Source organism: Megascapheus bottae, chromosome X (genome assembly GCF_031878675.1).
Source record: "Megascapheus bottae isolate mThoBot1 chromosome X, mThoBot2.hap1, whole genome shotgun sequence".
Classification (NCBI taxonomy): Eukaryota; Metazoa; Chordata; class Mammalia; order Rodentia; family Geomyidae; genus Megascapheus; species Megascapheus bottae.
In genome coordinates this window covers 85275221-85299293 of record NC_143547.1, presented here as the reverse complement: position 1 = coordinate 85299293, position 24073 = coordinate 85275221, and positions in this window count along the sequence as shown.

The window sequence follows — 24073 nt, the reverse complement described above, 5'->3', positions numbered from 1 at the left end:
TCCAATCCAATCTTTATTGTATTCATGTCCCTCTGGACCTACAGTATAAGTGAACACCTAGATATACAGTATTGCTCAACAACCATCAACTGTAGATCAATGCATTTTAAAAGTGGAAGGATGAACAGAGGACCAGAGATAGAAAAATAGTATGAAAGGCAAGAGGGGAGGTAAGAAAAGAGTAACATAGGAGTGTAAGATTAATATACTAATGAAGAAAAGGGAGAGTGTGTAGGGAGAGTGTAAGGATAACTGACCTAAGGTGATAGGAATGTAAAATAGTTGAGTCCAAAATTAAGACAAAGTAAGATAAAACTTATGAAAATAAGAAGAGTAATAAGAATATATAAAGAAAATTGAAAGGTATATATAGGAGAGATTAATTGTAAAACATTTTAAAAAGTAAAAATAAATAAACAAAGAAAAGGAAAAAAGGGGGGGAGATCTCACACAATTGTGAGTTCCTAGACAAGAAATACTAGGGTTAAGAACCAACAGATTAAAAAGCAAGTGACTGTATCAATAAACATATCATTTGTATACAGCCTGTACCCACTGCTATCACTATTTTTCTAGGAAAAACCACAGTGACAGAAGGAAAATGGAAAACAAAAAACATGGAAAAAACCATAATATTAAAAAAAAGGTGGAGGTAAAATGACAAAAAAAGAAAATAAATGCACATGAAAAGAGGTAGAAAAACACAGAAGGGGGTATTCTTCAGTTTTTTTTTAAGGGGGGGTCGGGATAGGAAACTTTTGTCTCCACTAAATTCAGAATCCAAACACTTCTAAAAGTCTTTTTCTCCTGTAATTCGTCTTTGCAGTTTTTCTGATCAATTTGCTTGATTTTACAAAAAAATAAAGCTGGTGGAAAACCTTTGCCATTTTGAATGATGGCGCTGCCAGCACCACTTCTCAGGCTCCAGTTGGTTTGGCAGGGTCTTTGCCAGCAGTCAAGATGTCGCTGCTCTCGGCAGGTTGGGGAGGGGATTCCTTCCCAATGCTTTTCACGAGCAAAAGTGGAAAAGTCCACAGAAGTACTTACAAATTGTTGGATTTTCTGGTTCTGTGAAGCTGGAAGGTCTGGACCAAGGCCGGGTGATGGCTCTGGGCTCTCGCAGGCTCTGTCTAGCTCTGTCTGGAGCCGGCAGATCTGCGCTGTTGAGAATCACTGCCTACTCAGGTTCCAGAGGGAGGCTTTGTCTCCACAGCGGCTCCAAGCAGCTTGTGCCACTCCATGCTCTCTTCTTGTTCCGGTTTTCTCCCTTTCTCCTCTCTGACTGAGATTTCTGTGGTGCTAAAGCTTACTTTGGATCTATCTCTGGGTATGAACTTTTCCCTATGATGCGAGAACTAGATTGTTACCGAGAGCTCAGATAGACTCACTGAACCGCTGATATCATCCGCCGATTCCACCAAAAGACTCATAGGCAAAAGAGAAGATAAAAAAGTGGAAGCACAAATATTTGAATCCATGAAACTTATTTATATCAGTTATTCTGGAATTCAAAAAATAAATGAAAGAATGGAGGGACAAACAATCCATTAACTTGAGTAGTGCTAAACAAGCAAACTACGTCAATCATTTTGCATGCCTGCTCTTTATATTTTGTGCTATGTGCCATCCCCCAAAACAAATGATATTACCTCATGCCACTTTAAAAATTTATATAGCAAAGTGAATACAGGCTGTTTATTCAGCCATTCCCATGAGATTCTAAATCATCACTAACAGGTTTGTTTTTTTCACAGTTAAGGAAACAATACATTTGGTTGAGTAGTGGGACTTAATTCTCCTTGTTCTATTTGTTAAAAATGTTTCCCTTTTAAAATAGCCAGTGTTTTAGAAACAGTTTCTTGATTGCTCCACAGAATGATTACAAATAAACTGCTTAAAATAAGATAAAGATGAAGCATGAAACACAGGGGAAAAAAACCTTCAAATTGAACTCACCTGAATCCTGTATCTTTCTATATGGAAAAATATGTCAAAGCAAACCATAAATGAGTCCTCAAAATTTACTGTATTCTTCATTTTCTATATTTTGTGTTGTGAATAATAAAGACAAACCTGAGATAGAGCTTTTAGCTAATACGAGTGATTGTTAATTGACCTTCAAATACACTTCATTATTTCTTTCCACGATCATCTCATCTTTCGTTTTTTATTAAACTGTATGGAGGGATCACAGTTACATTCGTCAAACAGAGGGTACATCACTTCTCACACAGTGAAACCCCCCTCTCATGCTTTTGACCCCATTTCCTTTTCCCCACCCCCTTACAATCAACTTGTTTATCCCCTTTCCTTTCCTATTTCAGATAAACTAATAAGTGTATATACAAAATACCAGGTAACAAAGTTAGATACTGTAACAATATGAAATTAACCAAAGGGCAACAAAAGAGAAGAAAATTAAATAGTACATTAAGAGCAATAATCACATAATACAAAGCTCTTGTTTCCACAAACTGAAGATCCTCTCATTTAGCCTCATCCTATATGGGCTTACGTATCTAGGTTTGAGCTATTGTAGTCCTCTGCTAGGAGAATCCGATGGTATCCTAGAATTCCATTGTGTATAAATACCATATCTTCGTGATCCAATCATCTAATGAGGGGCATCTGGGTTGGTTCCATATTTTTGCAATGGTAAATATTGGTGCAATGAATATCGTTGTACTAGTGGCTTTATTTAGCATGTCCTTGTTTCTGGACATTTGTGTAAATGCAAAGGAGTGGGTTTGCTGGGTCATTCTTAATTGTTATCATATATATATATATGCATACTCACAATGATGATATTGGCTTTAGTATGTCCTTCTTTCTTAATGACTGGGTAAATGCCAAGTAGTGGAATTGCTGGGTCATAGGGGAGCTCTGTCTTTAGTTTTTTGAGAAATCATCATACTGCTTTCCATAGTGGTTGAATGAGTTTACACTGTTTTTAGATTTCTGTATCATGGCCATTCTAACTGCAGTGAGGTGGAATCTCAAAGTTGTTTTGATTTGCATTTCTTTTATGTCCAGAGAGGTCGAGCATTTTGTCACTCTTTCTCTCTTTTTGTGCCCTTACAGACAAATCTTAACACCACCACTGAACACAGTTTTGTGACCAAAAAAACACACCATCCAATTTCTCTGGTATTTAAATCACTCTGGACCTACAGTATAATTGAACACATACATGTACAGTCGTTGTCAGCAATAAACAGTAGATCCATGCATTATAAGAATTGAAGAAGGAACAAAGAACCAGATATATAAAAATAATATGAAAGACGAGAGGGGTAATAAGAAAAGAGTAATGTAGGAGTGTAAGAATCGTATAGTAATGAAGGAAAGGGATAGGGTGAAGATAACTGACCAAAAGTGATAGAAAGGGAAAATAAATGAGCACAAGATTTAGAAGAGATAAAAGTGAAACTTGTAAAAAAAAATAAATAGAATAATAAAAAGAATATATAAAGAAAAAAGTATATATGAAAGAGATCAATGATAAAAAGGGGACCCCTCACAATTATAGGTTCTTAAACAAGAAATTAACAACTGACAGATTAAATAGCAGGGGACTGAGTCATTAAAAATAGAATTTTAACAGGTCTGTACACAATGCTTTCACTATGTTTCTAGGAATGACCACAATGACAGAATGACAAAGGAAAGAAACAAATATAATTATAAAATACTAATATTAACAATAAAGAGGGGAAAAAAGAGGATGAAGGTAAGATGGCAAAAAGAAAAAAGTGAAGAAGTAAAAATGCAAAGGAAAAAGTATTAAAATTTGGAAAAATTATGATTAGAAAAAAGTATTATTCATTTTTTCTTATATTTTTATTGTTTTTATTTTATTATTTTAATAGAAGGGTTACATTGTATTAACCAGAGCGAAGGTGCGTTACTTCACAAACCTTGATACCCTTTCTCATGTCTTGGTCCCCATTTCCCTCCCACCCCCGCCCCTCATCTTGTTTTCCTTCCTTCCCCATCCTATTTCAAATAACCAAATACGCATATATACAATATATCAGATAACAAGGTAAAATACTGTTATTCTTCAGTTTTTTTTAGGGGGGAAACATGTGTCTCCACTGAATTCAGGATCCAGATGCTTTAGGAAGCCTTTTTCTCGTATGATTTGGCATTGATGGTTTTTCTGATCAGTTTGCGTGACTGGGCAGAAAAAGTTCTACCATACAGATTTGGTTTGCGCACTCTGTGACAGTTCACCCAGGTTAATTTACTGGCAGGGAGGTGAGCTTTGTGTATCCTGCAGGAGAAAGTTGTCTATTTTTGGTAGCTTGAGTGAGGATGGAGTTGTATTCTTTCTGGAGTCTGTGGTGAGCTTCAGAATTCACTCTGGTCCAGCCTGGGCTTTCTGTTGTTTTAGCTAGATCAGCAGAGAACCTTGGGGTGGAGTCACTACTGGCTTTGTTTACCGGGAGAGTGGACTTGCTCTGAGAAACTGCTTCTTCCAGGGCAGGGAAACTGATATCCAGCTAAGCTGATTCTGGGGAAAATCTTTGCCCTTTTGAGAAATGGCGCTGCCAGCACCACTTCTCAGGCTCTAGCTGGTATGTCAGGGTCTTTGTCAGTAGTCAAAATGGTGCTGCTATTAGCTTGTGAGGGAGGGAACACCTTACCAATGCCGTCCTGAGAGTAGAAGTGAAAATGTCTTTAGTGAAGTACTCACTTTCCCTTGGTTGTCTGCGTCTGTTTAGCTTGCAGGTCTGTGGTGCTGGCAGGCGAGGGGTGAAGGTTGGGTTCTGTCTGTGTCTGGCTGGTTGTGCTGCAATGAGGTGCTATCTGCTCAGGGTCTGGAGGGGTGGCTGATCCTCTGGGGAGCAGCTAACACCATGACTGCCAAAAGTGTAGACTCAAAGCTTTCTTCTAGCCTGTTCAACAAGACTTTTTCCTCTCTGACTGGGATCTCTGTGTTCCTACAGTTTATTTAGAATTATATAAACTTTGCTACAATGCTAAGACTGGTTTCTTGGTGAGAAGTCAGACTCACCCTGACCGCCGCCATCTTCCTTTCATCTCTTATTTCTTCAATCACTAAATAAAATACAAGTATCTGTCTTCCCCATAACATCTCCACATATAAAAATGCTATAATTTTTGAAAATGAAAGTGTAGGTACATTTTATTATGAGTTATTTTGGTTTAATTTTAAAAGTCATTATTCTGCCTGATACTTAAAGTCTGTGCTACCACTCTAATTCTCAAAACTACAAGCTGTGAACTCAAGAAGTTTATTCATTTTATTATTCATTACACCCTAATCAGTAGGAAATATTGACCTCAATTTTAACCCTTTTTAATTGAGTATGTATGTTTATGTGTGTTTATATGCACAGGTTATCTGCTGACAGGAATGACTTTTATGATAAGAGCAATGAACTAGGGAGCAACAATCAAGTATAATCAGAGGTTATTTTTAAGTTATATAAACATTTAGATGTATCATATCAACATGGGAAATAATCATTTATTGTTTGACATTACAAAATAAGCAATCTCAAATTATATCTTCCATGTGTTCACAAATCTGTATTGAGCATTTCAGAGCCTGATAAATTCTGTAACTTCTCTATGATAAATATACAATATAAGGATAAGGTATTATTTAATAAATTATTTCCCCAGACGGCTAAAATACAGGAATATCCAAATTTTTGATCATGCTACAATGATTTTCTATCATTTCTGATAAGAAAATAAAAACTTTTGCTCAAGGCACATACACTGTCTATTCCAAAGGTATTAATTATCTTAAATTTGCCAGAATTAAGAACCCAGTTTGATGCCACGTTGCTATCATGTGCTTCAAACTATCTGTCATGCTGCTAACAAAAGAACTATTTTTATGATATGCATTTTCTGTTTCTGACAAGTTGTACCATTCAACCATGGAAAAGAGCTAACAAACTTTAACTTTTGCAGCTATTACTAAAATAGAGTGAAGTATAATTTCATTCTTAAGATCTCCATGTATCATGTAAGTAATTATATCTAGAAAGGTTTTATATTGCTCTGCTTTACACTACTTATAACACAAAACTAAATACAGGACGACTGTAATCCTAATCACATTCTCAATGTCTTACCTCTAATCTTGACTGGAAGATCATAACTGATACTGAGGTACAAAATCTGACAAAATTTTCATGGGAACAAACTGTATCCAAACTATAGTAAATGTCTTTTTTTTCTTACATCTGTTTGTGGCTACCTTAAGAAAGTTGGAAAAATATGACTTACTTTCCCTCTTAGATCTCTAGCCCTTTGGTTTGCAATCAAAGATCACCCTGGTCAATTCTTCCAAAGAGTCAATTGTAAAAGCTTATAAACGTTTAAGTACCAAGAGAAAGTTTAATAAGGATATGTATCATTTGATATCTAATCTTGTTTCAAAACTATTTTACTTTCCTTTTTTATTGTTGGGGTAATGTATAGAGGGGTTGCAGTTACATTTGACAGGTAGTGGGTACATTACTTCTTGAACTTCAATACCAATTCTCATGTTTTTCTTCCAATTACCCTCCCCCCACCCCCTCCCAAATGATCTTGATTTTCCCATTCCTTTCCCTATTTCAAATAAATAAACATATATACAATATAACAGGTACCAAAGTCAGATACAGAAACAACAGGAGATAAACCATAAGGGAAAAAAGAGAAAAGAAATATCTTTACATAGTGCATTAGGAACAACAACCACAAGGGAAAACTCTTGTTCCCATATGCTAGAGCTGATTTTGTTTAGACTCATCTTATATGACCTTAGGTACATAGTTTTGGGGCTATTGTGATCCTCTGCTAAGAGAATCATATATGCAAACAGATTATTACAAATAAGAGAAACCATGGAGCCTATGTTTCTTTGGGTCTAGCTTACTTCGCTTAATGAGTTTTTCCAAGTCATTCCATTTCCTTACAAATGGGTAGATGTCATTCTTTCTGATGGCAATATAGAATTCCATTGTGTATAAATACATCTTATTAATCCATTCATCTACTTAAGGCTGGTTCCACATTTTAGCTATGGTAAATAATATTGCAATGAAGTGGTTGCACTCGTAGCTTTAGTATGTCCCTATTTATGGACATTTGAGTAAATGCCCAGGAGTGGGATTGCTGTCGTAAGGGAGCACTATGTTTAGTCTCTTGATAAACCACCATATTGCTTTCTAGAGTTGTTAAACAATTTACACTCCCACCAACAGTGTAGTAGGGATCCCTTCTTGCCACATCCCCTCCAGTATCTGTTGTTATTAGATTTTTTGAAAATGGTCATTCTAAATGGAGTGAGGTGGAATCTCAAAGTTGTTTTGATTTGCATCTTTTATTGGCAGAGATGTTTAGCCTTTCTTTATGTGTCTATTGGACAATTTTACTTCATATTTTAATACCACTATACATTCCTTGGTTCTCAATCTAAATTTTAACTAATTCACTATCAATTTGATTTCTTTGTATGTATATCATTAACTTTTAATTTATATCCAAAGCCCTGTCATTTAAAATATTTTAAGAGCCCAATATGGCAGTACATGTAAATCATTCCAGCACTCAAAACCAGTCTGGATTACCTAGGCAGACTTTATTCAGGTTTTTTTTTTGATGAGTCATATGGCTTGAACTTGGCCTCAGTGCTATCCCTGAGCTCTTCAACTCAAGGCTGTCACCCTATCCTTGAGCCAAGCCCCACTTACGTTTTTCTAGAGGTTAATTGGAGATAAGAGTCTCACGTTCTTTTGTGCCCAGGCTGGCTTTGAACCATGATCCTCATATCTAAGCCTCCTGATCAGCTAGGATTACAGGCATGAGATACCCACCTCTGTTTCTTTTTTTATATATATTTTTATTGTAATTAATAAAAGGGTTACATGATATTTGCCAGATAGAAGGTGCATTAATTCACATACATTGATACCCTTTTACATGTCTTGGTACCCATTACCCTCCTCCAACCCACCACCCACTCCCCATATTGGTTTTCCCCCCTTCCCTATCAAGTTTCAGATAACCAAATACAAATAAATTCAATATATCAGATAACAAAGTGAGATACTGTAACAATATGAGATACCCAAGGGACAGCAAAGGAGATGAGGGATAACATAGTACATTAAGGACAACAATCATTCGTTATATGGCTTTTGTTTCAATATCCTGGAGGTCCTTTCAATTAGCTTCATACTATATGGCTTTATGTATCAAGGTTTTGCTCTACTGCAGATCTCTGCTAGTAGAGCCAAGGTTTCTACTGATTATGACGAATGAGGGAAACCATTGAGCCTAAGTTCCTTTGAGTCTGGCTTACTTCACTTAGTATGATTTTTTCTAAGTCTTTCCATTTCCTAACAAATGGGGCGATGTCATTCTTTCTGACAGCAGCATAGAATTCCATTGTGTACAAATACCACAACTTGTTGATCAACTCATCAACTGAGGGACATCTAGGTTGGTTCCATATCTTTGCTATGGTGAATAGTGCTGCAATGAACATTGTTGTTCTAGTGGATTTAGTATACCTTTGTTTCTGGATGATTGGGTAAATGCCAAGTAGTGGAATTGCTGGGTCATAGGGGAGTTCTATGTTTAGCCTTTTGAGGCACTGCCACACTGCTTTCCATAGTGGTTGAATGAGTTTGCACTCCCACCAACAGTGTAGTAGTGATCCCTCTTGGCCACATCCCCTCCAGCATCTGTTATTATTCGTTTTCCTGATCCTGGCCATTCTAACTGGAGTGAGGTGGAATCTTAGAGTTGTTTTGATTTGCATTTCTTTTATGACCAGAGATGTTGAGCATTTCTTCATGTGTCTATAGGCCATTTTTGTTTCTTATTCAGAGAAGACTCTCTAAGTCTTTGGCCCATTTTTTAATGGGATGGTTGTTACTTTGGAGATTAGTTTTGGAGTGATTCAATTTTTTGAGTTGTTGATATATTTTAGATATGAGGCCTTTGTCCATTTTTTGGTTGGTGAAGATCTTCTCCCACTCTGTATTCCCATACCTGTTTCTTTGAGTCTTCTTTTTAACAAATTTTATCTTTCATATTGATTCTTCAATTTATTTTTCTAAATTAATATATTTGTGTAATTAATTACCATTTAATAAATGTTTCTTATCTTTTGTTTACTGATTAAAAATAATAATTTGATATCTACTTGTAGATATTATTCCTTTATGATTTTATTTCTGAGTTAATACAAAGTATGATGATTAGGGTGAAGTTTATACAGATTAGGCTACATCACAGACAGATAAGATTTTCTTCTTTCCAAACTGTCTGGACAACAAATATTCTGACTATCAGAATGAATGTTAGTACTTTAAAAAATTATTCATGAAATCACCATAATGATATAAACATCTGCCGTTTAACTTGCCCAAAGGCAATGATTTCCTTTTGGCATATATTAAGAAACATTCACTAATTCTTAACATAACAAGTGTGCTGCTACAATTTTTCATAGCTTCTAATTTATTCCCTGAAACTGTGAGAATTCAGTTCAAATTTTACAAAGGAAAAAATGTCAAATATACCTATGAAACAGCAATGTACTAACATTTGATTTCTTTTTAATATATGTCCAGTTTGCATGATATAATTTCACGTGTGGTAAAAGCAGAGGTTATAGTGACCATTCTTAACAAGTAGAATAACTACTGCACAAATCAAATCAGCATGGACACTAGTTTATCAAAACAGCTGTCATATTAAGCAGTTTTACTTTAATTAGTACATTTTGGCTTTCCAGAATCAAGTTTTTATTCCTGAGAATAAAGGAAGTACTTATTGCTATACCTTCTAATGTTTGTTGATATGTCTATGTCCACCTGAAATGAGTATGAATGGAATTAGAAAAGATGTGGGAGAACAGTAGAACAAATGACATTAATCAAAATATATTGTACTTACAATCTGACATGCTAAATTGATACCTTTTTACAACTACTTAAATTTTTTAATTAAGATAAGCCTGAGCTATATTGAAAACCTTAGATGGTTCCATTTGAATATATGTACATTAAATATTATGACTATTGAAACACTCTTCATCTCTCCATTCATCTTCATCATCTCCATTCATACATTTCCAAGCAACGTATTTCAGTTTCCTACTACCCATTTTGTTCAAATTGTAAGTTGTTTGAAGGAATCATATCAATGTAATCCTATGATACACACACAATAATTTATTGAATAAATTGATGTATCCATATTCATGACTTTGTACATGTTTTCATATATATTTATAATTTTGGATCTAACTTCCACATACGAAAGAAAACTTGTGCCCTGAATTACTTCATTTACCTTAATGTTAGGTCCATTTATTTCCCCCAAATGAAATAATATTCTTCAAGACAGTTTATTAAATTAAAATATATATGATAATTTATAAGTGTAATATATTATAGTACAATAAATATATGTGATATTTTATTATATTATTCATATTATATTATGTTATCATATATTTTGTTTTCTTGATTCATGTACATTATCTGGATTGTCTCTATAACTGGGCTTTGGAGAATAGATGTACAAGTATCTTTTCTGTTTTGTAACCTAGAATGTTCTGGATAGGTAATGTAGTTTTGTGTTGCTTTTGTAGGAATCTCCGAACTGCTTTTCAGAGTGGTTACACTAGTTTATATTCTCACCAAGATTGCAATAATGTTCTTTTCTCCACACCCCACAAGCAGTTGTTTTCATTTATATTTTTGATGATAGCCAATTTTCTGGGGTAAGATGAAATTTGAGTGTTATTTTTTATTAGAGTTTCCTTTTTGGCCAGAAATGTTGAGCATTTCTTCGTGGTTTGTTGGCCATATTTACTTCTTCAAATTACCCATTTAACTCTTTTGTTCATGTATTAATTGAGGTATTGATTCTTCGGAGTTTTAATTTCTTGAGTTACTTCTATATTCTGGATGCTGGATGCAGTTGATACATTTTATACAAGGAAACACTCGACCAAGCCATCAAAATTCAAATGCAGTATACATACATAAATTCATACATGTAAATTCTACTTATTTACCTTACATTTAATTATTTTATCATTTGAAAAAGTAAGATTGCATGTCATCTAGTGTGTGTCCATTTTTATTTGTCTGACCTCACTATCTCACCCAATTATCATTCTTGTAAAACAATACTGACTTGTTAGCCTTTGCAAGTTTCAAAACCACTGGTTCCACTATGGGTCCTTTACTTTAAATGTATAATCATAACTAATACTTAAAGCATTTCTCAGTGAAAGTTCAAAGCTGTTTAATTTTCCTTTTAACATATGTCACTCCAGTTTTCATATCACATTGGTAAGTTTCAAAGAGTAAACTTCATTTTAATTTATTGTGTCAAGATCTCTTCATAACAATATTATGTTTACAGATGTACACTGATTTATATTGCACCCAAATGCACAGTGTAATTCTTACATAGATATTTAAGTGAGATCTTTACATAAAATATTTATTATATTATAGGTCTGCAAATTGCTTTATGAAATGAATAATTTAAATAATGTGTTTATTTGCCACAAACTTACTTCAAAGCTGTTTCTATACTGTAGGATTCAAGAAACACAAGGTAAAACACAATCCTTGATAAGGGGACAGGGAGTATTAGTAACAAATAAGCCATGTAAAGCCCAGTGATTTAAATTTACAAAAGGAAATCTTAATAGGTAATATTTGTTATTTGAACTTATCATTGATTTTCATTCGTACACTATTACCAGCAGGCCAATCTGGTTCCTACATTTTAATTTTCCGAAGTCTATAAATTACAACCATAAATCAAAAGTACTCCACTGCCTATTTACTGGTACTTAAAGGAAATTCTATTTTTGTTAAATTGATTAATCAAACTTTTAAAGAGTATGAAATATCTTCATATAAATCTCAGTGAGAAAAATGAGGACCTCGTAAAAATTCCTTGTTTCCATAAACATAGTTTGTACACTATAAAATAAGATAGCATCAATACAAAATTGATTTCGTTATAAGAATTGGAGTCTTACAAAAATAATCACTTTTCTACAAGTTTTTCACTAAAATATATATAGACACCATAAGAATGATTTTCAAAAAGCTCTTACTTGCATTAAATTATGAGTGTTAATTTTTCTAACTGCATAAAAATTATTGCACCAACATAAAATTTATAGTCAAATGTGTTTTCATAATCATTATTAACTCTGTCCAAATAGAAAATGCTTCTCATTTAATGCAGATATTTAATTTCAGATTTTCTTGTCCTAATGGACATAAAAATCAAGCATAGTGAATACCCAAACGGTTTACAAAGACTATAAATAACCCTAATTTGTTCATAGTATGTGTGCTCATTAACATTACCACAATGATGGATATGCAATGCTTCTGAGGACTTGTGTAGGCCTCGTTGTTTAATGGCTTATGTGATTATGAGACAGGTGGTAGGCAGCTTCTCAGAGGACTTCAATAAATTCTGCCACTTGTCATGTGTTCTCCATTCACTCTTCAAGCATTTCTTGAATATTTTTTTCGTATCTTAAGTAGTTCTCTGTGAAAACTTATGAACAAAGGAATTACTTAATCATATAATTGGAGCATTTGGGCACTAACTACCAAAGAACATAAGCCAGGCAACAACATTGTTATATTTAATATGACCATGTACATATTATAGATTATATTTGTATAAGTGTATACTAAATATAGACTATACAACACTATATTTTAATGAATACATATGTGGAATTAGAAAAACAGGTTTACAAATAATTATTAGGTATATGTTGCATAACTATAAAAGTTAGACTTCTCTAGCAATTTGAATATTCTAACAAACTTTTATTCCCATTGAATAGTTTTTATGACTTACTATGTAAAATAAAATTACAATCATCTAACTTTACATAAACCTTGATAAAATGATGGTGTATTTATTATGAGGCTATCAATGGCAAACATTTTTTTGTTTTTTATTGTAGGGATAATGTATAGCGGGGTTACAGCTACATTCATCAGGTAGTAGGTGCATTATTTCTTGCACATTGATACCCCTTTTCATGTTTTGTCCCCATTTACCGCCCCCAGCCCCCTCCCACTCATCTTGGTTGCCCCCTTCCCTTCTCTATTTAAAATGAACAAATAAACGAATATACAATATACCAGGTAGAAAAGTCAGATACAGTAACAACATGAGATTAACCAAAAGGACAAAAAAAGAGAAGAGAAATAACATAGTGCATTAAGAACAATAATCACACAAGATAAACTTCTTGTTTCCATATCCTAGAGATCCTTTCATTTAGCCTCATCCCATATAACCTTATGTACCTAGGTTTTGAGCTATTGTAATCCTCTGCTAGGAGAATCCTAGATGTGTACTAATTATTACAAATGAGGGAAACCATTGAGCCTATGTTCCATTGGTTCTGGCTTACTTCATTTAATATGGTTTTTTTTCTAAGCCTTTCCATTTCCTTATGAATGGGGGCAATGTCATTCTTTCGGTTAGCACCATAGAATTCCATTGTGTATAAGTACCTCATCTTACTGATCCACTCATCTACTGAGAAGCATCTGAGTTGGTTCCATATCTTGGCTATAGTAAATAATGCTGCAATGAACATCTTTGTGCTAGTAAGTTTATTATGCTCTTGTTTCTGGACATTTTGGTAAATAATAGAAACTTTTTAATTGTACTAAAACTAGTATACTTATCTGTTATTTGTGCGGGTCCTTGGGCTTGATAATGTTCTTGAGTTTTTCTACTCAAGGATAATACTCTACCACTGGAGAGAGTGCTCCACTTCCAGCTTTTTGGTGGTCAACGATAGATACATAGTCTCACAGACTTTCCTGTAGGCATTGACTTTGAATGGTGATCTTCAGATCTGAACCTCTTAAGTAGCTAGGAAAACAGGCATGAACCATTAGATGGTTCAGTTGTTCTTAATGTACCACATGAAGCTATTTCTTTTCTCTTCTTTTTCTTTTTTTTGCATTTTTTATTGTAATTAGTAAAAGGGTTACATGATATTTGCCAGACAGAAGGTGCATTAATTCACGTACATTGATACCCTTTCGCATGACTTGGTACCCATTTCCCTCCCCCCCTGACACTCCCCACCCATCTTGGTTTTCCCCCCTTCCCTATCAAATTTCAAATAACCAAATACAAATAAATTCAATATATCAGACAACAAAGTGAGATACTATAACAATATGAGATAACCAAGGGACAGCAAAGGAGATGAGAGACAACATAGTACATTAAGGACAACAGTCATTCGTTATATGGCTTTTGTTTCGATATCCTGGAAGTCCTTTCAATTAGCTTCATACTATATGGCCTTATGTATCAAGATTTTGCTCTATTGCAGATCTCTGCTAGTAGAGCCAAGGTTTCTACTGATTATGACGAATGAGGGAAACCATTGAGCCTAAGTTCCTTTGAGTCTGGCTTACTTCACTTAGTATGATTTTTTCTAAGTCTTTCCATTTCCTAACAAATGGGGCGATGTCATTCTTTCTGACAGCAGCATAGAATTCCATTGTGTACACATACCACATCTTGTTGATCCACTCATCAACTGAGGGACATCTAGGTTGGTTCCATATCTTTGCTATGGTGAATAGTGCTGCAATGAACATTGTTGTGCTAGTGGATTTAGTATGCCCTTGTTTCTGGATGGTTGGGTAAATGCCAAGTAGTGGAATTGCTGGGTCATAGGGGAGTTCTATGTTTAGCCTTTTGAGGCACTGCCACACTACTTTCCATAATGGTTGAAGGAGTTTGCACTCCCACCAACAGTGTAGTAGTGATCCCTCTTGGCCACATCCCCTCCAGCATCTGTTATTATTCGTTTTCCTGATCCTGGCCATTCTAACTGGAGTGAGGTGCAATCTTAGAGTTGTTTTGATTTCCATTTCTTTTATGACCAGAGATGTTGAGCATTTCTTCATGTGTTTATAGGCCATTTTTGTTTCTTCTTCTGAGAAGACTCTCTTTAAGTCTTTGGCCCATTTTTTAATGGGATGGTTGTTACTTTAGAGATTAGTTTTGGAGTGATTCAATTTTTTGAGTTGTTGATATATTTTAGATATGAGGCCTTTGTCCGTTGTTTGGTTGGTGAAGATCTTCTCTCACTCTGTAGGCTTCCTAATTAATTTACTAGCTATGTCCTTTGCCATACAAAAGCTCCGCAGTTTAATGCAGTCCCACTTATCCAGCCTTTCTCTGATTTGCTGTGATTCTTGGTCCTTATTGAGAAAGTTTCGACCTGTGCCAAGGAGGCCTAGTGTATCTCCTATTCCTTCTTGTAAAGTTTTCAGTGTGTCAGCTTTTACCTCCAGGTCTTTGATCCATTTGGAATTAATTCTAGTGCAAGGTGACAAAGAAGGATCCAACTTTAGTTTTCTGCAGGTGCTTAACCAGTTCTGCCAGCACAACTTGTTGAAGAGGCTGTCTTTCTTCCATTCTATTTTTTTGGCTCCCTTGTCTAAGATTAGGTGGCCATAAGTCTGTGGTTTAATATCTGTGTCCTCAATTCTATTCCATTGATCTTCAGGCCTGTTCTTGTGCCAGTACCAAGCTGTTTTGAGAATTATAGCTCTGTAATAGAGTCTAAAGTTTGCAATTGAAATTCCTCCGGCACTGTTCTTTCTGCTAAGAAGTGTTTTTGCTATACGGGGTCTTTTATTATTCCATATGAAAGTTTGAATTGCCTCTTCTATTTCTTTAAAGAATGCCATTGGGATATTGATGGGTATTGCGTTGAATTTGTAGATAGCCCTCGGCAAGATTATCATTTTCACAATGTTGATTCTTCCAATCCAGGAGCATGGGAGGTTTTTCCATTTCCTTAGTTCTGCTTTAATTTCCTTTTTTAGGTTTTTAAAGTTTTCGTCAAAAAGGTCCTTTACATTCTTAGTTAAGCTAATTCCTGGGTACTTTATTTTCTTTGAGGCTATTGTGAAAGGAGTTTCTTTCCTGATTATTGCCTCGTTCCTCTCACTGTTGGTGTAAAGGAAGGCAGTTGATTTTTGAGGGTTGATTTTATAGCCTGCTACTCTTCCAAAGTTTTGAATCAGCTCAAGGAGCTTGGGAGTAGAGTCTATAGGATTCTTTAAAATACAGAATCATGTCATCTGCAAAGAGAGATAGATTTACTTCCTCTTTCCCTACTTGGATCCCCTTTATGCTTGCTTCTTGCCTTATTGCACTGGCTAGGAATTCTAGTACTATGTTAAAGAGTAGTGGAGAGAGTGGGCATCCTTGTCTCGTGCCTGATTTTAGAGGGAATGGCTTTAGCTTTTCACCATTAAGTGTAATACTAGCAGTGGGTTTCTCATACACAGCCTTTATTACATTGAGGAATGTTCCATGGATTCAAAGTTTCTCCAGAGCTTTTAACATAAATGGGTGTTGGATCTCCAGAGCTTTTAACATACAGGGGTGTTGGATCTTGTCAAATGCCTTTTCCGCGTCTATTGAGACAATCATGTGATTTTTGTCCTTGCTCCTGTTGATGTGTTGAATTGTATTAATTGATTTGCGTATGTTGAGCCAGCTTTGCCTCCCTGTAATTAATCCAGTTTGATCATAGTGTATAATTATTTGATGAGTTGTTGTAGACAGTTGGCCAGTATTTTGTTGAGAAGTTTTGCATCAATGTTCATCAAAGATATAGGTCTGTAGTTCTCTTTCTTTGATGGGTCTCTGTCTGGTTTGGGGATGAGGGTTATACTGGCTTCATAGAATGAGTTTGGTAAGGAACCTTAATTTTCAATTTCGTCGAAGAGCTTGAGGAGTATTGGTGTGAGCTCTGCTTTGAAGACCTTATAGAATTCAGCTGTGAATCCATCTGGCCCTGGGCTTTTCTTAGGTGGAAGTTCTCTGATTGCCATTTCTATTTCAGAGCTTGAAATAGGCCTGTTGAGTTGGCTTAGTTCTTCTTGGTTCAATGTGGGTATGTTAATATTGGCTAGGAATTCATCCATTTCACCTAGATTCTCAAATTTGTTGGCGTAAAGGTTTGAGAAGTATTCCCTCATGATATCTGGATCTTGGAAATTTCTGTCGTGATATTATCATTTTCATCTGCGATTTTGTTTATTTCTATATGCTCTCTTCTTTTTTTGGTAAGATTTTCTAAGGGTTTGTCAATTTTGTTAATTCTTTCAAAGAACCAACTCCTTGTTTTGTTGATTCTTTCTATAGTTTTTTTGGATTCCAAATCATTTAATTCTGCCTTGATTTTAATAATTTTCTTTCTTCTACTGGGATTAGGGTTGGTTTGTTGCTCTTTTTCCAGGAGCTTAAGGTGAGACATTAACTTGTTGGTTTGCAATTATTCCAACTTGTTGTTGTAGGCACTCAGCGCTATAAATTTTCCTCTGAGTACTGCCTTTTCTGCGTCCCAAAGGAGTTGGTATTTTGTGTGCTCCTTACTGTTAAATTTCATAAACTGTTGGATTTCTGTTCTGATCTATTCGATGACCCATTGGTGATTCAACAATGTGTTGTTCAGTCTCCATGAGTTACAGGGTTTTCGTTGGTGGAGATGTGTGTTCATTTCCAATTTGATGCCTTTGTGGTCTGAGAGTGTGCATGGAATAATTTCAGTGTTTCTGAATCTCACAAGGTTTGTTATATGGCCTAAGATGTGGTCTATTTTGGAAAATGTTCCATGTGCTGCTGAGAAAAACGTATATTGTGTTGTTGCTGGGTGGAATATTCTGCAGATACCTGTTAGATCTAGATGGTCTATATAGTTGTTCAGTTCTAAGGTTTTTCTGTTGAGTTTTTGCCTTGTTGATCTGTCCATAGGTGAGAGTGGTGTGTTAAAGTCACCAACAATCACTGTATTTCGATCTATGTATGGTTTCAGTGTAAATAAAGTTTGCTTGATGAATTTCAGAGCTCCGGGATTGGATGTGTAAATACTTAGGATCGTTATGTCTTCCTGGAGGAAAGATCCCTTTAGTAGTATGTAGTAACCTTCTTTGTCTTTTCTTACTAATTTTAGTTTGAAGTCTATTTTATCTGATATGAGGATGGCAACTCCTGCCTCTTTATGGGGGCCATTAGCTTGATAGACTTTATTCCAACCTCTCACTGTCAAAAGATGATTGTTTTTTTGGGTAAGATGTGTCTCTTGAAGACAGCAGAACGATGGCTCTTGGTTTTTGTTCCAACTAGACAGCCTATGCCGTTTAATTGGAGAGTTAAGTCCATTGATGTTGAGAGTTAGGATTGAGAGATATTTATTAGTTCCTACCATTTTTAAAAGCTTTTATTAGGGCCTGTGTCTTGACAGTTCTTGTGGTCCTTAGATGGTATGCTGTTTAGGTGCCATTTCTTTCCCTATATTGCATTTATTTTGGTTTTCTATGTATTGAACATCTTTGAGAATTCTCTGCAGTGTTGGTTTTGTTGCGACATATTTTTGCAGCTTTTCCCTGGAATGGAATGTTTTTATTGTTTCCTCAGTTATGAATGAGAGCTTAGCTGGGTACAGTATTCTTGGTTGGTAGTTATTTGACTTCAGGGCATGACATATATGCTTCCAGTCACTTCTTGCTTGCATGGTCTCTGCTGAGAAATCTGGGGTTATTCTGATTGGTTTTCCTTTATAGGTTACTGGTCCCTTTTCCCTGGCTGCCTTTAGGATTCTTTCTTTGGTTTCTATTGATCCAGTTCGATTACGATGTGGCGGTGGGATGTTCTTTTCTGGTCAGGTGTGTTTGGGGTTCTAAAAGCTTCTTGTATCCGAATGGGCCTGCCCTTATGGATATTTGGGAAATTCTCTGAGATGATTCCCTGAAGTATATTTCCAATACCATTGACCTCTTTCTCCACACCCTCCTCAATACCAATTAGCCTTAAATTAGGCTTCCTAATTGTATCTTGGACCTCCTGAAGCGCTCTCTCATTTTTCCTAGATTTGGTTTGACTCATTTTCTGTTCTTTCTCTACAATGACTAAATTATCTTCAGCCCCGAAAATTCTCTCCTCTGCATTGTCTAACCTGCTATCAAAGCTATCTACTTTATTTTTCATCTCCCTTACTTCTAATTGCTCATTTTTGATGCCTTGCATCTCTTCTTTTAGATCATGTATGGATTTCATTAGCTCCTTGATTTCCATTTGAGTGGTTAGCTCAGTAGCTTTATTTTCTTTGAACATTTGCTGGAGTTCGGTCACCTTTTTATTTGTGGATTCTATGAACTCATCCATCTTTGTTTGAAAAACCTTTATTATGGCCTCCTTTATGGCTTCTTCTTTTTCACTTATCACCTTGTTTATGGTTTCCTCTTGTTCAGCTATGGCTTCCTCCCTTATCTCTTTCTTTATATTTTCACATTTTTCATTAATGATGTTTATCAATTGCATTTGTATAGCACTTGGAAGACTCTCCTCTAGGTTTGCCAGTGACTGTTTCATTGTCTGTTTACATTGCGTGGGGAATGTTGTTTCTTGATTTGACATTTTTCTTGAGCTTCTTGTTCTGCCCATTTGAAAATGGGAGCAAGATTAATACTAAACACGATTATAGTTTTTCAGATATAACCAACCTAGACCTCTGTAGCTGGCAGACACTAGATGTTCACAAGTTTTGATTGGTGTTATCACTCTTTCTTTTTATGCAGTTACTGACCAGTCTAATACATCCACTGATAAGCGACTTATACCCCAAACAATAAGTCTCTCAATCCAATCTCTATTGTCTTTAAGTCCCTCTGAGCCTAGAGAATAATTAAACACCTAGATATACAGTATTGCTCAACAGCCATCAAGTGTAGATCCATGCAGTATAAGGGCTAAAAGAAGAACAGAGGTCCAGAGATAGAAAAATAGAATGAGAGAGGTCAGGAAAGGTACAAGAGGATTAACATAGGAGTGTAAGAATATTGTAGTAATGAAGAATAGGTATAGCGTAAGGATAACTGACCTAAGTTAGTAAGTAGGTAGCGTATTTGAGTAAAAGTTTGGAAAGTATTAGAATAAAACTTATGTGTTGCTGCACGACTAGCTCTTTGCCCAACCAGTGGCCTCACAGTGGACCATGGGATGGATCTGCGAGCTTCCGTCTGAGCGAGGTTGGCAGATGTTTTCCTGTGCTGCTTCCAGGGGTTGCCCCAAGCCAAGGGTCTGGGGATTGAGAGTTTCAGCTGCTCTCAGCAGGACCACCAGGAGACCCCTCTGTTCCCAGGGGCGGGGCCCAGTTGAGGACGTGGGCTCCAAGGGCGGAGCCGGGCCTTTTTGATTCTCAGAAGGGGAGCTTGGCTGCTGGTGGGCCCTTCAGATCCCTGCTGTTTTTCCACTCCTTGTCAGAGTCTGTGACTGTGGGGGGCCCCTCGGTGCTGTCTTGCTCAGGATTCCCAGCTGGAGGATGCCCCGCTCAAGAATTGAGGGGGGGCAGATGCTGGCTCCTATTTTCCCGCACCCCCTACCCGCTGTTGTAAGGCAGGGTCCCAGTGCCCTCCACTCTCCAGATCCAGTGGCCTGGGAGAGGAGCCTGGTGGGCGGGTGGGAGCTGGGACAGCTCCGCCTCCCCTGGTGGCTGAGTCTTAGGATCTGCCCGCTTGTCATTCTCCAGTCAGAGGGCTGGGTGTTGAGCCCCTTGGGCGGGTGGGAGTTGGGACAGCCCCGCCTCCCTTGGTGGGGTGCTGGGTCTTAGGTAGCCCGCCTGTCAATCTCCAGTCAATGGCCTGAGGGAGGGGGCTGTTGAGGGAAGGGACAGGATTCTAAATTCCTTGTCCCCCTGCTCCCACCAATCTTTCTCGGGCAGGGTGGAGGGTTCTGAGTTAAGTTCTATTGCTTGGCACCCGCTCTGCTTTCTCGATGTGTTTGGGGACGCGCTGTATTACTCACGCCTCTGCGTCTGTCTGCGGGTGTTCCACGGTGGTGGGGAGTCTTTCACTCCCCTCGGGTCTCCTCCGCCGCCTGTGTTCTGCGTCTGGGTTCCACTGCTTGCTGTTCTGGTTCCGTGTCGGGGTTCTGCTGCTTCCGCCTTTCGCTGGCCCGGTTCTGTGCTGGTTTCTGCAGTAGTTGGGCTCCCGGCCTGGTGCCCTCCACTGCCGCTGCTTTTCGCGGCTTGGAGCCGGACGCCAGCTACCGCTTTTCGCGGCTTTCCGCGGCTTTCGTGGCTTGGAGCCTGAGGTGAGAGGTGGGGGAGGGGTCCTCGCTTTCCGAATTCTTTGAGAAATTTGGATGTAAGCTTTATCTGGATTTCTTTTCCTGTTTGAGTCCTTCTCCGTTGCTTTTTGAGTTTGTTGTTGTGGATTTCTTTAGGTAGTTGGCTCGTGGGACTCCCTGGTTCTCTCTTTTTGTGAGAGAGAGCTAGGCAGCGTCCCTATTGTCTCGGTGCCATCTTCCTTCCTCTCTCTCTTCTTTTTCTTTTACAATTTATTTCATGTTTTTAGTGTATCTGACTTTGGTACCTGGTGTATTGAATATATGTTTATTTGCTTATTTGAAAAACTAAGGTAATGGAAAAAACAGGATGAGTGAGAGGGAATGAGGGGAGGGAAAGTGGGAGGAAACCATAAAAAGGGATAACAAAGTTCAAGGAGTAATGTACCCACTACCTGATGAATGTTACTGTAACCCCTCTGTATATCCCCCCAACAATAAAAAAATTAATTAAGTAAAATTCTACATTGGTTTTCAAAGAATTTTCTATATGTTAGTTGTAAGTAATCTGGGAGTAAAAGCTTCCTGTATTTGACAAAAAAGGGCTTCCTTTTTCCCTTTATAGAATGATGGCATAGCCATAGAACATAAAATCATTTGGAAATCAATGGTTTACAAACATTTCTGTGTAGACTTGTAGTTCTAAATTTTGAGGGTTTTTTTTTATAAATGTAAATCTTTAGTCTTTTTCTATTGGCCTGAGTTAATTAAGCAAGGTGGAATTTCATTGTCACATTTTCATACTTGTTTACGATATATTCCATTAATTTTTAGTATTTTTAATATTCTCTTTACTTTGTATTCTGTAATTAGTTCTATAAAGGAGTTGCTAATTAACCAAGAAGTTTATGAATACAATCCATCTTGATCAATGCCATGCTTTGAACTATCTTGCTTATCACTTCCCTACCTATCACTTCCCAAACTCTTCCTGATTTAGCCAGATATCCATTGTATTCTTGACTACATTCTTCTCCTTTTCTCTTCTTCATTCATCTACCATTGGACCCAGCCTTTTCAAGTATCTGCTTTCTAGAGTACATTTTGCTGAACTTTTACTTTGCACGATTGTATGTGCGTATTTTGCTAAAAAGAAAAACAAATGGTCCTTGCACAGTTTGAAACTGCGATTTTGAGCTAAAATGAGTTTTATATGCTGTTCTATTTTTATTAATTCCCTTTTCTTTTTCTTTTTTGTAGGTCATGGGGCTTGAACTCGGTCAGGTAACTTTCCCTGAGCTCTTTAGCTCAAGGCTATCTCTTTATCCCTGGGCCTGGGTATTATCCCTGAGCACTTTAGCTCAAGGCTACTGCCTACCCTTGAGCCAAACCCTATTTCCTATTTTCTAGAGGTTGAAGCCTACAGAGTGTGAGAAGATCTTCACCAACCACACAGCGGACAAAGGCCTCATATCTAAAATATATCAACAACTCAAAAAATTGAATCACTCCAAAACTAATCTCCAAAGTAACAATCATCCCATTAAAAAATGGGCCAAAGACTTAAAGAGAGACTTCTCTGAAGAAGAAACAAAATTTGCCTATAGACACATGAAGAAACGCTCAACATCTCTGGTCATAAAAGAAATGCAAATCAAGACAACTCTAAGATTCCACCTCACTCCAGTTAGAATGGCCAGGATCAGGAAAACGAATAACAACAGATGCTGGAGGGGATGTGGCCAGGAGGGATCACTACTACACTGTGGGTGGGAGTGCAAACTCGTTCAGCCACTATGGAAAGCAGTATGGCAGTGCCTCAAAGGCTAAACATAGAACTCCCCTATGACCCAGCAATTCCACTACCTGGCATTTACTCAACCATCCAGAAAATAGGGCATACTAAATCCACTAGCACAACAGCATTATTCACCATAGCAAAAATATGGAATCAACCTAGATGTCCCTCAGTTGATGAATGGATCAACAAGATGTGGTATTTGTACACAATGGAATTCTATGCTGCTGTCAGAAAAAAATGACATCGACCCATTTGTTAGGAAATGGAAAGACTTAGAAAAAATCATATTAAGTGAAGTAAGCCAGACTCAAAGGAACTTAGGCTCAATGGTTTCCCTCATTTGTCATAACCAGTAGAAACCTTGGGCTCTATTAGCAGAGATGTGCAATAGAGCAAAACCTTGATACATAAGGCCATATAGTATGAAGCTAATTGAAAGGACCTCCAGGATATTGAAACAAAAGCCATATAACGAATGATTGTTGTCCTTAATGTACTATGTTGTCTCTTATCTCCTTTGCTGTCCCTTGGTTATCTCATATTGTTATAGTATCTCACTCTGTTATCTGATATATTGGATATATTTGTATTTGGTTATTTGAAATTGGATAGGGAAGGGGGAAAAACCAAGATGGGGTGTGGGAGGGAAGGTAATGGGGATCAAGACATGTGAAAGGGTATCAATGTATGTGAATTAATGCACCTTCTATCTGGGAAATATCATGTAACCCTTTTATTAATTACAATAAAAATATTTAAAAAAAAGAGTCTCAGGTACTTTTGTGCCCAGGCTGGCTCTAGACCTTGGTCCTCAGCTCTCAGCCTCCTGAGTAGCTAGGATTATAGTTGTGAGCCACTGTGCCTGGCTTAATTCCTTTTTCTATATATTTTTATTGTCTTTATGTAGTTGGATAAAGGAGTTATCATTAAACAAAGCATATTAATACAATGTATCTTGCTCAATGTCACTTAAATTTTCTCTGATCCCTCCCAAACTACCCTTTCTGTCACTCCTCTATTTTATAGAATATACTTTGGATTTCATGACTTCATTCTCTCCCTATTCCCTCTCTTCATTTTTCTACCTCCCTTTCCTTCCAAGTACTCATT